This window comes from Mirounga leonina, unplaced genomic scaffold (genome assembly GCF_011800145.1).
Source record: "Mirounga leonina isolate KUSES-001 unplaced genomic scaffold, KU_Mleo_1.0 Mir_174, whole genome shotgun sequence".
Taxonomy (NCBI): Eukaryota; Metazoa; Chordata; class Mammalia; order Carnivora; family Phocidae; genus Mirounga; species Mirounga leonina.
Window position 1 is genome coordinate 51,036,864 of NW_023270451.1, and position 6,040 is coordinate 51,042,903.

Here is a 6,040-nt window from a genome sequence, read left to right on the forward strand (position 1 = left end):
TTTTTTTTACAAAATTTTTTTACAAAAATTTTTTTTGTAATAACTTCGAAGATTTACTCTTCTAGCAACTTTCAAATATATAATACAATATTAATGATTTTCACCATGCTGTGCATCACATCTCCAAGACTTATTTATTTTATATTAAATTCTTAATATCAGCCTGGTACATACTAAGCATCCAGGCATCCATTCATCCATCGATCCAACAATCCAACCGTCCATCCATCTACTCACTAAGCAAACATATATTGAGCATATGCAAAGTGTTTTGTGCTATTGTGCTAAGTGTTGGTCAGTCATCGTAGTTCCCCAGCAAAGGTAGAATAAAACTAATAGGCAGCTTTCTGGAGCTAAGGTGTTAAGTACTTAAGTTCAATGGCACAGTAGGCATTTGCTGAGTATACTAATAAATTTATCCTCTAAGGCGTGCCTGGGTGGCTCAGTTGGTTAAGCATCTGACTCTTGATTTTGGCTCAGGTCATGATCTCAGGGTAGTGGGATCAAGTCCCACATTGGGCTCCGTGCTCAGCAGGGAGTCTGCAGGACAGTCTCGCTCTCTCTCCCTTTGCCCCTCCACCGACTTGCGTGCACGCTCTCTCTCCCTCAAATAAATAAAACTTTAAGTTAATCAATCAATTAATCAATTCATCCTCCAAGAAAAAAATGCACTATAGAGGTACAGTAACCAAAATGAGGACTGAGACACAAGTGTTGAGTAAACAGGAAAACACGGGATGATTTTTTTTTAATGAAAATGAAACTTTAGGGGCAGCTAAAGTAAAGACCCACTAAAACTGTCTCTTAAGTTTCTCTGGCAAGAGCTGGCCATTCTCAGGAGAACTGTGAACCTCTCACTTGAGGAGTGAGTGTTAAGAAACCAAAGAAACCATCAGGGATGATGAGTTCCAGGCAAGGGCTCAATCAGGTGGGGAGGCTACCTGGAACGAAAGAAGTCAAATCCACCCTTAACTACAACAAGCAAGCACAGGGTCCTTAACAGGAGACAAAGCAAAACAGTCAAGAGCTAGGTGGATGTAGAAATAGAAGGTAAGCAAAGAAATTAAGGTTAAGGTCAAGAGAAAATGTCTAAGACTATTTCTGTAAACAGGATCAGGATGCTTGAAGCCTATAATTAGGTGCTGGCCTGGCTTAACCTGGAATAAAGGTTTTTGCCTAGTGATTCAGTTACTAGATCTATGTATGTGTAAATTACTGCTGAAAAAAAAAACATGGGAGATTAGAATTCTTCCCCAATGTGCTAAGACTTCGTGAGTTATAATACCATTACATTTCTTCTCTATAGGAGTGTGGTCTCCCAGAGTGCAGGGGCTCCTGCTCTGCTTCTAGAAAAACAAGCCATGCTTTAAAAAAAATAGCACCATAAAGCTTGTTTCCTGAGAATTACATAGGCCTTGAATCTAGTCCTTTGCTGAGCGAAAGTATAGATTTGAGGTGCATTCATGTTCCTTCATTAAATACATTTGTCAACCCTAGCAACTACTCTAAAATATCTTATAATATTCTGACATGCATATAAATAGAACACCTCATACTCTGCAGGAAGCCAAGTGAGTAACATCAGTTATTCTAGCAACACTTCATTTCAGGGTGGAGCCCCACTTTGTATAACAGGACATCATCATCATCATCCTCATTGTTGTTGTTGTTGTCTTCATCATCACCATCCCTTGTACTGATATTTCTTTACAGGTGACAATTTTTAAAAATAACTAAATATAGTGTGTGAATGCATTAAATGGTGAAAACCTTGCCTCTGTACTGATGAGGATGATGGTCTCTGTCTCAGAACATTCTATATATGGAGTTTGAAATTCACGGAATACCTTAAAGGGAAAGTACTGCTTTAGACAAAGGTCACACAAATCATAAAACAAGCAAAATTTTTAAAATTCTGCAGTAGAGACGCAGGCATTATCCCATTGTCTTAATTAGTAAAATGAGGCTCAGTGAGTCTATGTGGTCTAAGGACACCTAGTTTACTAGATAAAAGAGAGGAACTTGAATGCAGCTGAATTTCCAAATCTTTGCATTCTACTGTGAATGCGGGGTCCACATCCTCATTCATGTGGCTGGAAAGTTAAGTTGTGACAGGGATATCTTGCACAGGTTACCAGAATGAAGATGAACAACATACATTGACATAAATATATGGTTTTCATCTAGGCATTTGGCAAGGTTGCTGTTGGCATTCTGGAAACACAGGCTATATGATATTTGGAGAATAACTTTCCTGAAGGACACTCATGAATAGACTGGTGCTCAAATGGAAACTTTTGGATGGGCAGAGACATTCAACTTCAGTTCTGTTCTGTTGGACATCTTGAATAAAGATGTAGTGGTCAGATTTAGGATCTAAAAAGTTCTGAAAAACCCTGGAGCAAAATAAAATTTAGTAATGATCAATGCACAGGTCTTCTCTTGGTTCCAAAAGCACAGGATGGGAGCAAATATGGAGGCAGTTCTTTAAAAAAAAAAGCACCACATAAAGAGATATCATTTCACAGGTCTGAGCACACTGAAGGCATTTGCTGCAGTTCTGGATGAACCCCTAAGAAGAAAGAATTTAATAAACTGAAGGGTATTGAAAGCAGAGAGGCCAGGAGGGTGGAGGAACTCAGAGCCACACCACATGAGTATTCTTTTAACAGATCACAGCCCAGGCTTGGAGAAGAGAAGACTCAGACTGGACAAGGCAAATGTCACCAGGTACTTGCAGGGCTATTGTGTAGAAAAGGGATGAAGCCTTTTTCTCTGTGGCTATAAGGGGGAAGGGGGGTATTGAAGATGTGGGTAGATAGTAGGATAAGACATTTCAGCTTATAAGCAATGAATCACTTTAAATGTCAGTACTGTCACAAGATGAGCAGGCAGACTGGATGATTACTTGGAAGGGTGTTTCCATTAACAGTGTGTAACTTCAAACACTGAGATTCTGAGCTTCACAGATCCCTCCCCTCCTCTTTAAATATTTGACATGGTATCATCACCAGCCTCATTTTTACATGGGGCCCCAATATTGGAAATCATTCCTTTTATGTGCTTAAGATGATTCTGAATATCTGCAGCAGGTTCAAATAGAGTTTACTTTGCATATTGATTCAATAGGTAAGAGTAGGAAGCTCACAAATGCCATATGCAAATTTGTTCCAAATGAGCTCCTAAAATGGATTTGGAGCTAATTGTTTTGGCACTTATTTCATTGGGGATGAAGCACTGGCCAAACATATTTCAAAGTGAGGAAGAGGATGTGTTAGCATCAAACCTAGGAAAAGAATGAGTAGCATGCAAGTAATTTGGAAAAGAAGAACATTCCATCTGAAGCCTCAAGGGAGAAAAGAGAATGTTGGCTGAAGCCTTATTTGGAAACAATAGAACTGTGAAAATAAGTGTTAAATAACTTACAGCACTGAATTTCCGTATAGGCCATTTTTAAAAATAAACTTTTATTGTTTAATCTATAGATAGAAAAGTGCAAAAATTGAAAGGGTAAAAACAGATGAATTACCACAAAGCAAGCACATTTGAGTAACCACCGCCCAGATCAAGAGATAGCATAGAGGGCGCCTGGGTGGCTCAGTCGGTTAAGCGACTGCCTTCGGCTCAGGTCATGATCCTGGAGTCCTGGGATCGAGTCCCACATCGGGCTCCCTGCTCGGTGGGGAGTCTGCTTCTCCCTCTGACCCTCCCCCCTCTCATGCTCTCTCTATCTCATTCTCTCTCTCAAATAAAAAAAAAAAAAAAGAGATAGCATAGAAGTCCTCCTTCTTTCAGTCACCGCTCCTACTTGTAACTTGTCCTATATCCGTTTTGTTAGTATTTAAATTTTATATAAATGTAATCACTCAATGACTTCTTTTGTGGCTGGCTTCTTTATAGTAATACAATTTTGTGCTCGCTTTGGCAGCACGTATACTAAAATTGGAATGATATATTAATACAATGTTTGCAAAATTTACCCATGTTTTTGCGTGTAGCATTACTTCATTCATTTTCTTGCAAGAGCAATTCTATACATTCCATGCTTTTGTTTTTGTAATATGTTTATTCTTGATTGACCTCTGGGATGTTCCAGATTTGGACTACTCTACATACTGCTGTTATGAACATTCCTGTGACTTTTTGGTACACACATATGCATTTTCTATTGGGTATGTATCTAGGAATGCAATTGCTGGTTCGTGAGACATTTGTATATTCAGCTGTAAAAACAGAGCTTTAGTGTGCCACTTTTCCACTCCCTCTAGCAGTGTATGAAAATTCTATTTATTCCATATCCTCTGCAACACTCGATATTTGGATTCACTAAACTGTATTTAAATTTTAAATTTTAATTGTGAGCTATGAACTTCTATCTAAATTTCAGCTATCTGGTGTATAGTTAGTGGTATTACATTGCAGTTTTTATTTGCAGCTCCCAAATCACTAATACGTGTTTACTGGGAAATCTTTTGCAAACTGCCTATTTGTGTATTTTATATATACTAACTTAATTGTATTATCTTTTTCTTACTGATCCACATTTGATATGAGTCCTTTATCCTGATAAAGGAACTTTATGAACTATAAAAATCTGTTCCCACCCCATGATTTGCCCTTTTACTCTCTTGATGATGTCTTTGCTGGGCATAAAAATCTTATTTCAATGTAGTTCAGCGTATCAGTTATCTCTTTAGTGATTAATGGTTTTTGTATTCTAAGGAAAAAAAAATTTCTTTCTTATCCCAAGGTCGTAAAGATACTCCTCTTTGTTATCTTCAGAAGTCTTATTATCTTACCTTTCACATTTAGATCAACTTTCTATCTGGAACTGATTTTTATGTGTAGTGTGAGGTAAGGAGTCAAGATCCATTTTCTCATTCATTTGAATGTCCAATTGACCCAGCCTCATTTATTGAAAAGATCATTATTTCCCTCTGTTCTGTACTGCCACCTTTTTTTGTAAATTAAGTGTCCATATATGTGTGGATTAGTTTGTGGACTCTATACTATTCAGTGGTCTATTTGTGTATTATGGTGCTAATACTATATTTTCCAATTTATTTTAGATTTAAAATAAATCTTGATACCTGGTATTTTATTTTTTAATTAATTAATTAAATTTATTTTTCTAAAGATTTTATTTTTAAGTAATATCTACACTCAATGTGGGGCTTGAACTTACAACCCCAAGATCAAAAGTTGCATGCTCCTCCAACTGAGCCAGCCAGGCACTCCAATACCTGGTATTTTAAATCTTTCAAATATGTCCCTTTTTTTCATTGTTTTTGACATTTTAGAACTTTCCATTATCATACAAGTATTCAAATCAGCTTGTCAACTTCCACAGAAACACTTGTTCAAGTTTTGATTAGAAGTGCATTGAATAGAGATAAACCAAAAAACATACTCTTCACTGTAAGGAATAGATGGTTACCAGAGGAGAGGTGGGGGGGCGGTGATTTTGGCAAAGGGGATTAAGAGTACACTTACTTTGATGAGCACTGAGTAATATATGGAACTACTGAATCACTAAATTGTACACCTGAAACTAATATAACACTGTATGTTAACTACACTGGAATTAAAAAAAAAGAGAGAGATGCATTGAATACAGGTAGGTTGGGGGAGAACTGACATCCTCACAATACTGAATCTTTTTATCTGAAAGTAATATATAGTCTTCCATTCATTGAGGTCTTTTTAAATTTCTCTCAATGTTATACAGTGTCCTTCATATAAGATTTGCTGATCTTCTGAAAGATCATTTTAATGTTCTTTGATGCTAATTTAAATGGTATTTTAAAAATTATATTCTCTGCTTGTGTGTTGCAAGTGTGATATGCAATTGATTTTTGCAAATTAACATGGAACTATTTGCTTTGCTAAATTAATAAATTTATTATATTAGTATGTCTGTATTCTTTGGAATTTTTATGCATAAAATCATGTCACTTGCAAATAGAGACAGTTTTCTTTCTTTCTTTCTTTCTTTCTTTCTTTCTTTCTTTCTTTCTTTCTTTCTTTCTTTCTTTCTTTC